The following is a 19,126-nucleotide window of genomic DNA, read 5'->3' on the forward strand; positions in this document are numbered from 1 at the left end:
TCAGGTAATGAAATGGACTTTTTCCGCTGACTTTCCAGCAGAGGAGAGCGCTGCTTTTTGTGTCCCCGTCTCCACACTTTGGCAGACCTTGTCCAGCCGTAGCCTGAAAGTTAGTTTATTTGTTTTGTGCTCATAAATAGATCAGTTTCATCCTCACCCACGGCAGGACGTTTTTCTATTGTTAGTTTGTGGCGGCACATTTTTGTCCTCTTGGTAATGCTTCATAGGTTCAGCTGATTGACAAGCGGTGGAGCCAAAAAAAAAAAAACGTAAAGGAGAAAGACAGATTGAAATGAAGCCAAAGGTGGGGGTAGATTCTGACAGAGACAGATGTTTAGAGAGGGGTGAGGGAAGGTTGGAGCTGGAAAAGGAAAAGAGTGATTGGTTAAATGAAAGGGACTGAGCACAAGGTTTACTCCAAGCTCTGTGGTTGTGGGTGTCTGTCCAGGCTGGCTTTGGCTTTCTCTTTTGGCCTGCCACAACCCTTTTCCTCTGTAAAAGTAAAGCGCTGGCTGGTGTCAATGTGGCCACACTTCTTATGGCCCAGAACAACCCCTGGCTCTCAGGAATGCTTATTCATCCCGATTTGACACTCACAAAAACGCTTTTCCTCCACCTCTCACAGTCCCAACAGGCTCTGGTGGAAAAAGTTGGTTTTATCTCCTCATAGACATTTATCTTCCTCCTAATACTTCAATTCAGGATCATAGTACAGTTACAGCGTGAGATTTCCTATGGTAGTAGGAGATCAACTGAATTGAAACACCATGAACACCAGAAACACATGCAGTGACATACATACCACAAGTCTTGACCTTGACAAATGGGCTGCATTTATGTGGCACTTCTTTTTAAACAGAGGTACCCCTCAAAGTGCTTTACACTATGAGCCAAATTCGCTCGGACAGACTTACATCCACTGCCTTTTAAGTCCCACACACAGTCACACACAGATGATTCGGTGCGACCAATTTATGGTCCATTATATTGCAGCCAGACAGAGCCAGAAATCCTAATTCTCTTATTGTAGGACAGCCCACTCTATATTCTGAACCTCAGCTGATCCTTGGATCTGCTAACATGGATTTAATCGTATCTCTGCTGACACTGCATGAACTGCCACTGGCACCACTCATAACCTCGAGCCAAATGTAGACATAATGTCAAAATGTGGACCTCATACCACAATCAGGGGGCTACAACTGCCCCGTCAAAGCTGAAAAGTCAAACTGTTCGTCAGCAAAACTCTAACTCAGTTCTCTACTTCCCAGTCAACTTCCTACATGAAAAACCATTAACCTCCTTCCCAACCCACATATTTCTGAGTTAACAGTACTGGGTGTTATTATCCTCCGATCCTTCCAGATCGCATCTGACTGGCCTTAGCTTGCACTTTACATTTGGTGGTGATGGGTAGGTTCTCTGCAGGCTGCTTTTTTATTCTCGTCTTTGACCTCATAACAAAATTGAAATAGTTTATCTCATAAAACCTCATTTGAAATGTCCCCTGTTACCTCTTTTCAGACTGACACAAGTAACCACGATTTATTCAGAAAACTCAAAGCTTTGAAATATGTTATGTTTATGCATTTGGCAGACGCTTTTATCCAAAGTGACTTACAAATGAGCACATAATAGCTAACAATAAGCTACATAGAAGGCAGCCACCCGTCAGACTCTGTCGGGGGTGACAGTGTAGAGATAGAGTGCAGGCATGGAGGGAAGCACAGGGTAAGAGATGCTCTCTGAAGAGCTGGGGCTTCAAGAGTCTCTTGAAAGTAAAACTATTCTGAAGAATTTTCGTTTTTAATCACATCCTTTTCAACGTTCTGATTTTACCTGTCACTGTGATTATGTTAAGCCTTGCTGCATGGACTTTATGGCTCATTTAAAAAGACTGGAAGTGCTGAAAAATCACAGCAATCCTGATTGCTTTGTGTAAAAGTGGCTTTAATTCAGCTCGTTTTAGAGATTATCTCCTTTTGCAGATTGACAATATTGTGGCTGTTTAAAAAAGCCCGAGAGAAACACATTTATGACCATAAAATCTGGCATCCCGTGCTTGTCTTTTGTATTTCACCATCAATGACGGGGAGGCACCACCTTGCCTGTAAAACGACGGACATTGGCAGACAACAAACAAAAAGGCGTGGATTTGCAGATCTTCACACAGTCTTTGGTTCCGTTGCAGCCATGTGCGACACCATGTGAACAAGAAGCAGGATCCCTTCTGTCATTCACAAGCCTCCCAGCGGTCTGCTGTTGCCATGACTCCTTCGCCACTAACAGTACGACTTTCTCTTTTGTTGTTCTCAACAACCATCTCACTCTGGTCCAAGACTTTCCGTGGCATGCTGCGATTTGTCGTTACTCACTCTGTTAATGGGATTTTATTCACAGAAGGAGCAGAAGCACAGGCCCATTTTTGCTCCTAAATCTCTCCAGCTTGTGTTGTCAGAGGTAAAAAGAAGCTCATAAGTGATGATGTCTGATGCAGTAAAAGTAATTTAAACAGTGGTTCTGGAAGTTTATGCCTCAGCTCAGTGCTTTGCTGGGTCTCTGTTGGCTAAATGTTAGCATCGTGCTGTGAGGCACAGCCACTCATGAATGAATGACAGCTTCTTGACAGCTTCATTAAGAGCACAGATGGCAGGAGAAGTGAAGATGAGCGAGAACAAATGTAAAACTGGTAAAATGTGAGGGAGGCCGCAGGACCTTTTCACAGCTTGTGTGGCTGGCCTGAGCCCAAGCAGCCTGTCTGGGCAGCCTGTCCTCTTTATTTGAAAGCTGGCTGCAGCTGAGATCATGGAACTCCTGCAGGTGAGGTCTGATGTCTCATTGGTGACTTCTCTATTGCTAATGGGTGAGTTCCAACTACTGCCCCCTACAGACAAGGAGGGGGTATGGAGAATGGACATCGCACCTATGTTTACACTGAAGCGCGCCAAAGCGATGAATCAGTCAAGCTATGGCTGTAGAATTAAGTTTGAACGAGTCAATGACCAGAGTCATCTCAACATAACTGTTCAGCCTCACTTGTTTCTTAAGATTTTTTCCGTGTCGTTCAGATATTCACTATGATAATGAAAACAAAAGAGAAACAAAGTCAAAGTCTGATGATATGAAATGAATAAGATCACCGTGAGAATGCATAGGGCAGTGATGTAATCTATTGGAGGAATCAAACACATTGTACACATATTTATTAGCTTTAACATGACATCGTGTTTATTTCCAGGATCAATGAGGCTGTTAGGACAGACCTGAAAGGCAGATAACATTCGGATGAGTGACAGAACGTGCCTTTTGGATGAAGCTGCTGTAAATACCGCATGGTGGAAATAGCCTCTGAGGGCTCATTTGGATGTGTCATTTCCAGTCTGTCCAAAACAGCCGACATGCAAAGTATGAAACAGACTGTTGTGCCTGTGCTGTACACAGGAGAGGGAAGAAAGAATGAGTCAGACAAATACAGGCAGATTGATAATGGGTAAGCTTTAATGTTTGCTGTAAAAAGACTACTGAAAAAATACATTTGAAAAGGTGAGGTCACTATTATCACGGCAGGCTAACTTATTTCAAGTACCAACAGGCACCAAAACTTGCAACATGTCGAGTTTTGGCCTTAGAGATTCTTTTCAACATACCGTGTCTCTTACAGCTGGAATAACACAGTTCGTATCATTATCCGTGTTGTTCCTGGTCCTGGTCATCCAGTGCAGACGCCCCCAAGATTCCCAGCTGGCAAGATTTGCAACCACACTTTAAATTGAGGTTTCAGATCGTGGAAGGTAAATATCCTGCGAGCGATTCGTGTTCCTCTATCAAGCACACAGACTCCAGCAGCATCTGTCGAACTGATGCTTAGTACTAATTCATTTCATTTTACATACCAGGGGTCTTTTCGTGATGCCTTCACTCTCTGGAGCGACAGAACAACAAGGGAGCGACGTGACGGTTGGGTGAGGTCAAAATGTTGGCCTTTAATGTTTTAATCCCTGCCTAACGCTCATGCTCTGTGGTGGATGACAAACAATGAGAGATATTCATAGTATATTCTAATTAAATTTATAAATCTATTTGGAGTTTCTTTGATATAGTTGCATAAAGGTTTCCATTCATTTTTACCACAGCGAGTTCAGCTTAATTATTTCACATTGAAAAACAACACTATGAAAACATTTATAAAATCCAGCAAGCAAGTGTGTAATTTAATGAGACATCGTCCATCATTCATCCGCAGCCTGCATGTGCTCAGGGTTTGGCCAAAGGTCTGCATCTCCATCCCGCAACTTTTCAACTGCCCCAGCTGGCATCCCACTGCACGCTGTAATGCTGTGAAGAATGCTCCCTGCCACCACAATCTGGCAGACCTTCTCTGAGCTGTAGAGAAGAGCTCCTCCAGTTCAGTCTTTCAACAACAGAATCAGCTTCTCATCAGACTAAATGTGGGCTGAATCGTGTTTAGGGTCCTGACACCTCTCCTCTCATGTCTACCTGCATGTGAAACCATGCTAATTTGCAGAACCATGCTTGGCACATGGAAGAATATTAAAATGTACGGTTGCATCAGTGTTAATAAAGTTAAGCATGATATTACATCAACCACTGCACTGGCCTCTCTCACCAGTGCTTCTACTGATTTCAAGCTCCCACTCCTTGAATTTAATCCGGCCCTCTGACTTTTTAGAGATAGCATAAAACAAAAAGGCTAGAAAAGTGAACTAAAAATCCCAGCCAAGTGTAAAAATGAAGCAGTGGACAGCATATAACACATACGTTAACACCTGTAAAAGGGATGAGATCAAACAAAACCAGTGAATGCAGATCAGACATCCCATTTTTGCCAAAGAAAGACAAATACTTGTATAAGAGATCATGCATCGGCAACCTTTTTCAGACATAGGTACACCCTCATAGCCGTGAAGACAGTCCAGGAGAGAAAGACTATTAAACACAGACAATGGCACGGAGAAACTCATGTTGTTGAGCAGCCAGGCTGAGAAGAAAGTGTCAGCGGGGCCAGTACATATTTTCCAAAGGATCCGTCTCCACTGCTTGCTACCACCTACACAACATATGGCACAGGCTGATACCTAAGGCACAGACAAATGAGAGTGGTGCATGTTAACAAGGGAAAGGGATCAGATATGCTAATGAATGTGTCGAGCAGGATCAGTGGCGGCAGCAGCAGCAGCAGATGAAGACAGAGGACCAGCGACATGTTATCAGCAACTTTTCCAAATCCTTGAAGCCGACGTTTGAATGAAATGTAGCGATATTTGATTTATCTCACATTTTCACAGCTGAAATTATCTCTCTAAATAAATGATCCTCCCTAGAGCCAAGAACAAACAAAACAAAAGAAAACAGCGACTTCAGTTGTATGGGGGATGGGGGACTGCTGGCCACTGCATGTATGGATTAGTCCCTGTTGTATCATTTGAATTATTTTATTCAATAACTGTCACTCGACTGTATTTTTGATGCTAATGTGGCTGTGCTGGAGTTGCATGGTGAGCCTGGCATGGCCCGTGACCAGAAGCGCCTCATAACAGGCCAACCACATTGAGTTTTACAGCTGGACTGGCCATGAACTGACACTAGGCCCCTGCCATTAGTGGTTAAAATGGACCATAATGCATGCATCCAGCAGTGTGAGCTATCCATTCTCCCATATATTTTACGTCAGCATCAACAGTTTGGGGATGGAACCTCCCTTAAGAATTGAACAGAGTAAAAACAACCTACAAAGGGTACATTATAGCTGAATGTTTCTTCAATTTCCACAAGTTTCCACTCTTTTTCTTTTACACTTGCTTTTCAGGGCATATTGAGGGCTGCCTGAATAGATGGAAAAAGTTTCTCCATTTTACATTTTTCCACACCATTGCAGCTCTGCTACCAATAACATGGAGTGTGTTGCTCTGAACAGATGAACTGCTTTGCATAGGGTAGGTCAGAATGAAAGTCAACAGAGGGATCTGAGTCCATCGCAGTACTGTGTCGTCCTCCAATAAGACCACAGCTTTCCGTAACACATGCAATATTCTGTTACTTTGTCTGTATTACAAAAAATGTGCTGCATACAGAAAAATGTGTGGCATCCTAGATGTCCTTGTACATTTCTCCATTCCCTCATTTCGCAGTCGGCCCACCACACCGTCCTTCACACTCCCTCGGACACATCGTATCATCTGCTCGTCTCTTCTTTCATCTCCTCCTCCTCTGCCTCGCTCCCTACCTGCAGGACCTGAGTTCATTGTTTTCGCCCTGTTGATTAACCTCTCTCCGCCCCAAGGAATGTCTCACATTGTGTCCCTGGGTGAACACCATCTACAACAACACCAAAACATGCTCAGCTTATTCTAATGAGTTCCAGCCACTCAGGGCTCTGGGCAAGTTATCCTGCTGTGATTGGCACCTGCTTAGGAGGCCAACGCGGCTGCGAAATGGAACGGAGGCAGGTTGTAACTGTAGGGACACTAAGTCTGTCTTACAAAAATGATTTGGCTGAACGATTTCTTTTCAGAAGCATTGAAAGTTGTTACAGTTTTATGATTGAATCAGTTTCCCCAATGGTTGATATCTTATCTTTCAGAAAAAATCTGAAATGAAGTAAAAGCTGAATGTTGTTATTTGTTAATTGATTTAATCCTTTATTACGCAAAGACCAAATCAATTATTTTCAGTGTTTTCACAAACCAATGTCAAAGTATTTATAAAGATATTTCTAAAACATTCGATGCAGAAACTCATCCATGAAAGTTTGGACTGAGACACGTTTAGTTTAGTTTTGTGCTACATCATTCTTCCTTTTAATTCCATTTTTTATCATTTGCAAACAGAGAATCCAAATGTTCTAGTTTTGCATGAGAAAATTTGTTATGCAAGATGTCAGCTGCTCAACAGTCTGTGGCTGCAGCTTTCTGATTCTCCTCTTTATGATGATCCTTGCATTTTCATTGGGAGACAGATCTGGCAGTTCCAGTCAAGCACACAGCGTGTATGAAGCCACAGTGTTGGAAGCTGTGCAGACTGAGGGCTGCTATTTTCCTGCTGAAATAACTCAGTAAAACACAATACTTTGATGGGAGCACATGTCTGACCAATATTCCAGTGTACACCCTTACATCAACGCTACCTTCACATATCATTCTTTTCTTTATTTATTATCTGCCGTAAAGCACTTTGGTACACTGAAAAGGATTATTGTAAAGAGCTGCATAAATAAAGTACATTTACATTAGTGAGTAACCTATGCCTAAGGGCACTGATGCATCCTAATACTATCACAGATGCTGGCATTTTAACATCTTTTTAATCTTTGGCACTAAGAATGTCCATTTTTACCAAAAGCAACTCAAATCTGGACTAATCTGACCACAGAACACGTGTCCACCGTCCCTCTTTCCATCTGTGATGAGCTTGTGTCCAGAGAACTTGTCAACCTTTCCACACACAGTTGATATATGGCTTCTTTCTTGTGTCGTACAGTTTCTCTTTACATTTTAGGATGCAGCAGGGAATGATTAAGTAAAAATTGTTTTCCAAGACACTCTTAACCCTTTTTCCTGAAAGAAGAAAAGTGATGGTGATGTGAAAAAAGCTCACGTTACATTGCCCATTTTTGGTAGATTGATTTTATTTTCCTCTCAATGCGGAGGAGCAGCGGTTCTACTCCGAGCCCCTCCCGGATGACTGAGCTTCTCACCCTCTCTCTAAGGGAGGCCCAGACACCCTGCGGAGGAAACCCATTTCAGCCGCTTGTATTCGCGATCTCGTTCTTTCGGTCACTACCGTGACCATAGGTGAGGATTTCTAGAAATTCTAGAACTAGAAATGGGAACCTAGATTGACCAGTAAATAGAGAGCTTGGCCTTCTGGCTCAGCTCCTTCTTCACAGCGACGGGTCGGTGGATCCGCCCGTATCCACCCGTAAATCTCCCGCTCCATTCGTCCCTCACTGTGAACAAGACCCCGAGATACTCCTCCACTTGGAGAAGGATCTCATTCCCGACCCAGAGAGAGCATTCCACCCTCTTCCATTGAGAGGAGTCAGATGAGGTGGCATCTGGTTAGGATGCCTCCTGGACGCCTCCCTGGGGAGGTGTTCTGGGCCCGTCCCACTGGGAGGAGACCCGGGGAAGACCCAGGACACGATGGAGGGACTATGTCTCTCGGGTGGCCTGGGAACGCCTCGGGGTCCCCCCGGAAGAGCTGGAGGAAGTGGCCGGGGACAGGGACGTCTGGGTTTCTCTGTTAAAGCTGCTGCCCCCACGACCCGACCCCCGGAAAAGCAGCAGATGATGGATGGATGGATGGATGGATGGATGATTTTATTTTCAGTCATTTGTTACACCTGTGTCCCCATGGGTCCTCATGGGTTAAGCTCATGTGGCTATATTAGTCAATGTTAGATTAAAGTTTCTCATATTGTCCCACCAGAGGGCTAAAAGGCCATGTGTATGAATTAGAAGCTTCCCCCCCTTGGCTTTAACTCACATTTATGTACCATAGATTTTGAAAGACCTAAATCTTTCTTTTTTTTTTGGTCATATCTTGTGGTGAGGGTTGGAAAGTAGCTGGACCAGTAAAGAGAAAGCTTTAAAGTTAGTCACATTTCCATTTCTACCACAAGTGAAGCACCTTCATACTGCTGACAATCCATTTGCCCATCTGTTGCTCCATCCTACCATCTATGAGCGAGATCCTGAAATACTCTGCCTGAGGAAAAGGGAGCACTCCACCTACCATGGCCTGAAATTTGGAAGGACTGACTTGCATCATCAGATGTGGTTCTGCTAGCTTGAAAAAGCCAAACAGTTGAGCTCGACCTCACCTTGTGTCAGCAAGGATGCCATTCATGGCTGATTGAGGGATGATGTGACCGTACGAGTTGCTTATCATATAGACAAACTGTTCCAAAACCAGGACCAGAACACATGAATATGACTGAAGGGAGACTGTTTTCATCTATTCCAGGGGTCACTTACTGTACACTAAACTGTGCCTAATTTAGCATTTTTATAGTTGATTCTAAGAAAAGAAATTGAGGCGATTCTAGATTTTCTGAACATAAAAAACTGAGCAGTTTACAGAGCTGACGAACTCTACACACTTCACTTGTTTGCACGCAGCTGTTAACCATGAACAATAGCTTCAAAGTCCAAATACAGAAGAAGAGCTAAGTAGCAGACATTGATTTGTTGATCTTTTTAGATCAGTGTCAAAGTAAAACGTTCTAGTTGTACTAATATGGCATGTTTTCCTGTATTCTTTATCATATCTCAACAATATAATTAGAACATTAAACTGAGAGGATTTAATTGTCTCACTTTGTCAAAATGCAGCACAAAACAATGCACAGCCAACCAAATTATGGGCTTGGAGTGTTTTGTCACCATGTCTGCTGACAGTATTAATATCTACCATTTCACTGCAGTATCAGTAGATAATATGGAGCAAAATAACATTTCGTGTTTCATAAAATCTGGCTGTAGATGATGCGTAGGGGTTCCTGCAGTGCTCACAGAAAGGGAAGTGCATGTTGAACAGAAAAAGACCCAAAGTTAGCATGTTGTGTTGTCTTGTTAATAAAAAGCTGTCTGAAATGACATCTCTGTGAAAATAATGAGCCAGCGACTGATGACCTTTCCCAGCTGTGTATTCTGTTAGAGTCTGGCTCAGGGTGGCAACAATCAGGGAAATCACACACCTCGATAAAGCCAACACGATGTCATTTATTTCCATTAACCACGGGAATAAACTTGGAGTGTGTAAGAGTGGAGAGCATCAGGAGTGTAAAGTGTGTGTGTGTGTGTGTGTGTGTGAGAGAGAGTGGAGGTGAGTGTTGAACCAAATGTAGAAAACAAAACCAAACCTAAACCAATACAGATGCTTCATCTCAGGTGCAATCAGTTACCCTGACGACCCACCCAGGCTCCTTCAAGGGTTAACAACAGGAAGTCACGCCACACTTGGTGGGCCATCAGATTATTTGAATTTATAAACTAAGACTGAACACAGAACAGAGGCTGAACAGCCCAATTTTGCAATAACGTATGAATAAAAAACTTTTTAGCTTCATCTTCAAACCTTTAAGAGTAAACATTAATAATGAAATCTGTCCCTGGGAGGTCCATTTTCTGCATTCACATGCAGCATATTCATCTATGTGGTTACATTCTGTGCATTTGCTGTGTACATGTTGTTTTTATTGGTTTGTGTTTGGTTTATTTGCATGTTTCCATCGTGCAGCACACCGAGCTTTCGTTGGGTTTTGTTATCAGTTTTAGGTCAAGTCAGTGAAGTAATTTGGGTTCTACTGGTCCCTGCATGGTTCCTATCCATCTCCCCAGAGATTACGGTAATCTCGAGGTCACCTCAGCTATGCCTGATGGGCCAGGAGTTTTCAAGCTTTATTGCCAGATTTTTAAAAAAAAGCTTGGATTTCAGCAGTTGGAGCAGTATGGGGTGCCGTTTGTAAAGCAGCTCACGCTGAAAATAACAGCAACATTTATCACATTTAGCTTCAAACCATGTTTAAAAAAATGGTGGGAATTTTTGAGTCTCTTGTTTTGCACATTTACAACAATATTTGTCAACTTTAAAGAGATATTTCAAATATTTTAATCCAAATGTTCAATGTTACACTTAACTGTTAAATGTAAATGTTAAATTTAAATCTAAATCTAAATCTAAATCTAAATGTTTAATATTTAACTAATATGCTAATTCAAATGCCGGTAACAGGAAGTACCAAAATAAAAGCTTGAGGAGGTCAGAGTGTCTTTATTGTGGAATATAACGAATAAAACCCATCTTATCCGGGGAAATGGAAATTTTGTTGTTACCAACATCATACCGCTCGGTATACTTTCATACTCATGTAACCTAGCTGGCTGTTCATTTGTTTTTTAATGTGTGTGGTGTCATGTTACCGCCTTGGTTCCAATCATGATGAGATATTTTACACAACACCTGTATTTTGATTTATTAAATTGCTTATTGACAAAAAGAGGTTGATGAACCACCTGGTAATCGATCAATAGTATAGAGACCCCATGGTGGATTGGTCATGCTATCAGTTAGTTACTTTGCATCTACAGTTTGCATTCACTATCAACTATAAACTTATTGCTCCCACGTGATGCACAGGTGTCTGTGTGTTTTCATTGATTTTAGGTTCCCCTTCCATCAGTTCCTCAAAGGCCTGGTGCACACTCACGTTTTGTGAGAAAAAAACAAAGCCTGCAAACACTACACACCAGCTGTTGTGTGTCTGCCTTTTTCTTCAGCATCAACATGCCACATTCCCAGGGAAAGAGAAAATTTGGCACAAGACGGCCTCTTTGGGAAGATCTCCTTTACATCTGACTGGTCTGAAGCACAACTTAGAGAAGAAATGACAGCCGTTTTCAGAAGGACTTTTGCATTGTCTATGGGCCAGTCATTCCAATTTGAGTACAGTCAAGGGATGCAAAAGACTAATGAAACCAAACGTCTTGAGCAGTTTTCTGTGGGGTGGAAAAGAAGTTGCCTCCATTAGTTCAGCCATTTGTCTCTATATAATGGCATTATTACACTAACTGTACAGGTAAACAGTTTCTATGACATTACATAGTTATGTTATGGGCAACATTTAATGCATTAGAAGCAAAAATATGTATGTTGCTTTTTCTGCTTCTTTACATAAATGACATAGCCTTTTTTCAGGTTAACTTAGTGTTAAATACTTCTGCATTGTCACAGACTTCATCCTTCATAAAAGTGACACTCAAAAAATCTCAAAGTACTCTACAAGTTTCTCCAAACGTGTTTGTTATTTTAGGAAGTTATTATCACGATAATCCATGTCCAAGAGTCCATTTCCCCGGATAAGATGGGTTTTATACGTTATATTCCACTATAAAGACACTCTGACCTCCTCGAGCTTTTATTTCGATACTTCCTGTTACCGGCATTTGAATTTGCATATTAGTTAAATATTTAGTTTCACCCGAAACATTTAGATTTAACATTTAGATTTAGATTCAGGGCTGCACGTTGGTGTGGGGGTTAACACCGTCGCCTCACAGCAGGGTTCCAGGTTCAACTCCCGGCTGGTTCTTTCTGTGTGGAGACTGCATGTTCTCCCCGTGTATGCGTGGGTTCTCCGGGTTCCTCCCATCATCCAAAAACATGCATGTTAGGTTAACTGGTGTCTCTAAAACTGTCTTTAGGAGTCACTGTGAGCGTGAATGGTTGTTGGTCTCTGTGTGGCCCTGTAATGGACTGACAACCTGTCCAGGTGAACCCCGCCTCTCGCCCAATGACCGCTGGGATAGGCTCCAGCCCCCCCGCGACCCGACCGACAGGTATAAAAAAAAAATGGATGGATGGATTTAGATTTAACAGTTAAGTGTAACATTGAACATTTGGATTTAAATATTTGAAATATCTCTTTAAAGTTGACAAATATAAATTGTAAATGTGAAAAAAAAATTTTTTGTTGTTTTTTAAACATGGTTTGAAGCTAAATGTGACAAAACGTTGCTGTTATTTTCAGCGTGAGCCGCTTTACAAACGGCACCCCATGGTAGCAGTGGGTGAGCTATGATTAAGTGTGATTATGTGATTATGATCATGTTTAAGCAGCATCCCCTACACCCCTCATATTTACTGAGACTGATCTAAGTGCCTTACTTTTGGAGGTCATACCTTGTAACATGCAATTAGTTGAGTATAGTGCAAACTGTAGTGCCAAGCATTAAGAGACAGGATAAATATGAAGGGGTATCATACACACACACACTCACACACACACACTCAGACAACACAAACCCATACACATCACCTAAGTGAGCTTGTACTTAACGGGAAACCTCAGACCCTAAATTCCCAATGTCCAAACTGAACTCAGTTGTTTAACAGCTGCTTTTATCCATTTTCTCCACAAAAGAAAAAGGTCACATTTATTTAGTTGTTCATTTCCTTCTGTGCACTGCTGTGAGTAACGTTGATTCAGTTCAGCCGTAAAGTTTTCTTCTGAAGTAAAAAGAAGTCAATACAATGAAAACTGAATATCTGGAGCTGCATTTCATACTTAACTGTATATACTGTGCAATATTTGTCATTTTCACAGTGTTTTTAAAAGACAAGGATCCATCTCCAAAACCTGAAGAAGAGTCACATGATTTGTTTCATTTAGAACTTGACTTCATCCATCTATTTTCTATACCGTCACTCCGTTAATCGGGTAGCGGGGGGGCTGGAGCGTATCCCAGCAGTCATTGGGCGAAAGGCGGGGTACACCCTGGACAGGTCGCCAGTCCATCACAGGGCCCATAGAGACAAACGAGACAAACAACCATGCACGCTCACACGGACAATTTGGAGTCACCAGTTAATCTAACATGCATGTTTTTGGACAGTGGGAGGAAGCTGGAGAGAACCCACGCATACACGGGGAGAACATGCAGACTCCACACAGAAAGGCCCCCGGCAGGGATTGAACCTGGAGCCCTCTTGCTGTGAGGTGACGGTGCTAACCACCACACCACCGTGCAGCATTTTTCATTGAGATTAGTGTATCCATCGACTTAAGCTTGAACACATGAGAAATTATTCAAAAACGATCAAAAGTTCAGTCATTAGTATTCTGATGTGTTGTGCATCAAGCTGTTTAAATGCTTACTTCTAAAAGATAACTCGTATCCAATAATTGGTTTATTAGCAGCAGGCTATATTGTTCTGTTTATCAGTGTGCATAAAAAACAGTGTCAACCTTGGGGCAGGTTTTGTGTTTTCTCTTGTTGGCTGGTTTGGGTTGTTGGGTGGTGCTAAAACCTTTTCAGAGATGTAATACAGCTGAGCAGCCAGAGCGTCTCATGACAACAAAGAGCTCATGAGCAGCAAATTCAAGACAAGAGGGAAAGAAGCTGTGGGCTCTGGTAAGAACATCAATATACCACGAGATCACCACAAGTTGCTGTTTGCTCCTGTGTTAGGGCTGAAAGTATCATATACTGCTGAGATGGACCTGTCCAAGACGCACCCTGCCGCTCTCCTGGGGGTCGCTGGGATGAGCTCTAACTTTGAATAAGACAAAGCGGGTGTGAAAACAGAGCGACTGAATGAATATATATCATATCCTATGAAAAGCAGTGTCATTATTTACGTCAGAGGCCTCTTCTTCAACTGACTCGTTACATTTTGATCCTGATGGAGATCTATTTTTCTGTCAGCAGGCAGTTTTTATTTCCCTTTAAAGCCACTTTAGATGATTAGCATTAATCAGACGGCATCTGAGCACGTGAGCTTTCTGAATGACACTTTTCTGTAACAGCAGCAATCTTACAATCTTGGACCAAAGTAAAAGTTCTTTATTACTTTCATGTCTGATGAATGGATCCGCACACACAGGAGCCATGGATTCAACTTCAGTATGTGATCAGACAAATGATGTCATCGCTAAATAATGAAAATAATTATTGATATGAAAAAACTCCGTGGTCTCACTGGCTGTGTTTGATCTGTCGTCGCTGGCAGAGTGGAAGTGGCAGTATTTGAAGAGGTCTTGAGTACAGAACTGCATCAGCATGTAGAGCCCTACTCTGACTCAAGAACAGCTGTCTCTACTCTTGCAATTAGGCACACACAGGAGAGACGAACAGGACACACACATAAAGGGTGGAAACAATAAACCCAACCGAGGAGCTGGAAGGAGGCAGTTTCTGTGACATTAAAGTCTACATTAAAAGTACTTATAAATCGTCCAGGTCCTGCTGAATTACCAACCTGTTGCTATACTTCTGCTGTTCTGGTTTGTCCTTTGTTCTGACATGTAGTTTCTGTTCAGTAAATGATGTAACGGTCTAATAAATCATGGGCTGTTGTCCTTCTGAAGCTGTATTTACGTCATTTTAAGAAGTGATGAGGACCAGATTGTGTCTTTACTTTATATGTTATCATAGTAAAACCTTAGAGCAAAAAGACTTTATTTCTCACATGACTAGTTTGAACCAGCTCTAATTAACACAAATACTGCTTACAATCTGATGTATTTCAATGTCCTGCATTATAAAGTGTAAGTCAGAACCCTCCTTTAGCTTTAATACCTTACAGTAGTTATAAAAACCATGATTTTTCATGCTCAGCGTTCACTTGTTTTATTGCTTTATTTGCACTTCTGCTCCAGTAACTGAATAACTTTTCTACCACAGTTGGTTGACTCCTGACATCCCTGAAAGCTGTCGGACCACACAGGCTGTGTTACAACAACTGTTCTAAAAAAAAAAGGTTTAAAAACAGTGTGTTTATTCTTTTTCGAAGGCTTGGACATAAGATCACCAGCCGAGGACTCCCGTGTTAGATATGTCTGCTCGCTGCCTGGACACCCTGACAGCACCTCCCAAACAGGGGCAATGCTTCACATAATGGGAAATCAATTTTATTTTTGTTGCCTGGGTAGGTGCCTAAGGAATAATTAATCAGTCAAGAAGCAGGAGACAGAGGGAAGACAGCGAGAGAGAGTGGCTATCCTCATAGCTTATCCACTGTGGACTTCCTGCTCCTGTACTGATGTGAAACCAATGCCATTATCCAGTTAAATCCACCATGGACGGCTGCTGCTCACTAAGAATAACAGCAGTGCAAGGCTGCACCATCGATGTGTGGAACTCCTTTAATGAGATTTCTTGGGGTGCACTCTCAAATTACTTGGATTTCACGATTTTTCAAGCACTGACTTTCTTCCATCTGGCTAGTGGGTCCACAGGGAAAGAAGGCAACAAATGATTACACACTTAAACACCCTGATGCTCTTACCAGGATTCTTAATTTGTTACAGTCCTACTCCCAAAGCCCAACCCTGCTAACCCCCACTATTGCTGAGACATGTGTAGTAATAGGCAGGTAATACTCTTCATAATAAAAAGATAACCGATAGACACATGTGCAAACAGATACATGTAAGTGTGGCTGGTGTTGTTGTCAACAAACAAGATGTAGGGGTGAGGGACTGCTATTCAATGCAAGATGACGGTCACACTGCAGTTGGACAAATCCACAGGCTGCTTTGGTGAATTAAGGCCGCAGCTTGCATTAAGCCGAGCTTTCAGTTTCATTCACTTATCGACAAATGTTTGTCACACAACTGATTGTTGATACCTGGACAAGTAGTAGATTATAGCAGTCATACAAACAGTCAAAATCGTGTGGTTTAAGGGTGCAGACATCCGGTGACCAGTTTCCCAAACATGTTTTTTGCAACCATGAATCAATTGCTCCAGTGCCTCCCCTGCTGTGTTTTCCTATTCCTCCTCTTACCTCACTGAGCTGACGTCGCAGCAGGCTGTTTATCTTTTGTTAAGTGTGTGAAAAACACAATGAAGGTTTAAGATGATTGAACTTGAGGTTGAAATCTGGATGCATCTCTATCCCAACCCAATTAACACAGAGTCAATAGAGAGCAAATTAAAAAGCCCCCAGGTGGCGGACCTTGCCAGAAAATGCCCACGGTATCGAGATGGTCAAGGCCAGCACAAAGACAAGAGCGCCCTGGTTCTGTAGAATGCCTCGCCTGATTAGAGCAAAGGGGGATTATTAAGGGCCCTTTCTTTCATGGTGAAAGTAAATGAGGGGAGAGGGTATCCTTTCACACAGGGCAAAGGGCTGGGAAAAATGGCCGACTTTGGGATGGGGACTATTGACGCTGCTCACTGAGGTGTGAACAGCCCACCTCCCAAAGACAACACCCACAGTGGGAAAAAAAATCTGAATCCAAATGGAAAACAACCCTGGTAACAAGGTCAAGACAAACACCAGGAAATAGCAGCCTGTCAAGTAAAGCTTTGGTGGGATTTTTTGTGATTTCCATGAATACGTTTACCCTTGTCTGATCTGTACGGTTAGCATTGTGTAACAGTAATTACAAACGTGATCATGGTTTCTATCCAGGTGGGTGGAGCACTGAATAATCAAAGGTGTACCATGTGCTTCGTAAGTTTTTAAAGTTTATTTTATGCTTTATTGTTGATTGAAAACTTTTGTGACACTGAATAGTCTTGATGTGGCTAATCCCATTCATATGTGCTCATTATGTCCAGCATTCTTTTCAAGCTCCATAAGGCACAATAATGAGAACAGTCTGGTCTCTGTTTAATAGATTCTTGACCTTTATTTCTTGAGTTATACAAGCAGGATGCTGGTCTCAGCAGCTGCATGAATACCAAACTACCCTCCCTTACTACCTTCATAATTAGGTCCCTTCACTCGTCTAACCACCCATCTTGTGTGACTCCCCCTCATCCAATTTAGTCACAGCATGTTAGATTAGAGGTTAGGGATCCCTCCTCCTTCCACAGGACCTTTAGTAGATGATCTCCCTTCATTTTAACCATAGAGCCCTGTGGAGACACCTTTTACTGGGCAAAGCCCTCTCCTGGCATGATGTGAAGCAGCGAGGGAGCCAAACTAATTACAGCCGCTCCTGTCTCCCCCTTCGTCTAAACCAGCGGCTTACCCAGCACAATGGGGCCTTTAGCAGAGTGCCTATCCTCTTCAGCTCCACAATTTGATAGTGCTGAGGTTTACAAGGGAACTTCCATTAGTGTAATTAGAAGGAAAAATAAATGCACTTTGGTTCAGTATCTGTACCGAGTTGTTAGGTGTGATTTTTGTGTTTTTTAGTAATTTGGATTCTTTAAGAGGTGGTCGAACAATTCTGTGATAATGAAACATACTCAGGGCTGAGCAGCCATATCTGATGACATCTTTTTTACTGTTTGTTTTCCTTTGCCATGACACAAATAGAAAATAAATTATTCTTATTCCTATGGCAACCAGCCTGGAGGACATTTTTGAGGGAAGATTATATCTTACAAATATCCTGCACTATCGCAACAATAAACATCTTAAGTTAAGATACTGACTTTCTCACAGAAGCTTCTTCCCCCTTTGAGAATATGATGCAGGGCTTAGCTGCAGCATAACTGCGTGTGTTTTACTAACTGTATGAGCTGAAACAAACCACATACGCTACAAGATGCTTTCATTCATGTCAGATTATCACTGCAAGTGTCTAACAGTTTGGCAAATAAATCAATGTGTAACACATTGCAACAAATAAAGCTACAGTTGAACTGCAGAAAGATGTTATTGTTTCGCTATTATTTAGTGTGGAATGAGATATTTGGGGTGTGGACAAAGACCCCTGTGGTTAAGATGACAGGCAACGTAATGCAGTCTAAATTGCAGGCTTTCTGTTACTGTCTGTAGTTTTTATCGAGCAGAATATCCTTCCCATACATGTGCAGATTACAAATTAGAGTCATCAAAAAGCTGCCCGACACACGTTTGTATTGCAACCTTTCGATTCCCCCTAAGATGCATCTTTATCCATATGTGAAGGTCCAAACAGGAGCCACGGCCTTCCCTGCCCCTCACATTATCAACCCCAGAGGAGTGGACGGACTGCAGATGTAGTGTTGCTGCTCATGGCTTGCAGGTGTGAAAAAGGAGTCCCCATAGAGGGATTTAGGGGCTTTGTGGGACATTTCATGTTAGTGGTATCAATTTACTGATGGGAGGTGCTGCTGTCAAACATGTTTATACATTCAGACACGAACCTGCCCCGTTGTGGTTAAACACCACTTAGGACTAAGTACAGAGAGCCGTTGCTATGCGTGGATCCACGGCAGCAAACGTTTTACGTGTTCTCATTGATGAAATGACTAATATAAAGTTACCTGAGGCATGTGAGGAGCTGTATTGCCAGGATGCACTGTAGACACCATGAATACTTTCTGTCTCTTACAAATTGTCCATGATGGCGAATAAACATGAAGCATCACACAATGAAGCCTGACACCCACTTAACTGGTTCTATAAATACCTTCTGACAGAAAAATGAGGCTGCGTTCAGAAAAGGCAGAAAGAAAGACAGTATCAGTATTGTCCTTTGTATGTCTGCATATAAACTTTACTGAAATAAATGATAAAATACAAAGTGACACTGACAAATAGCCTCCACAAACTGGATCACCACTTTTCATTGTCTTGGGTTCATAACAATTAGCATGGGGATGGAAGTCTATTTTAGGCTGATGGTGTTGATGACAGCCTGTGCTGCACCTCTTCAGCT

This window comes from Leuresthes tenuis, unplaced genomic scaffold, assembly GCF_036924035.1.
Source record: "Leuresthes tenuis unplaced genomic scaffold, fLeuTen1.0.hap1 SCAF_12, whole genome shotgun sequence".
Taxonomy (NCBI): Eukaryota; Metazoa; Chordata; class Actinopteri; order Atheriniformes; family Atherinopsidae; genus Leuresthes; species Leuresthes tenuis.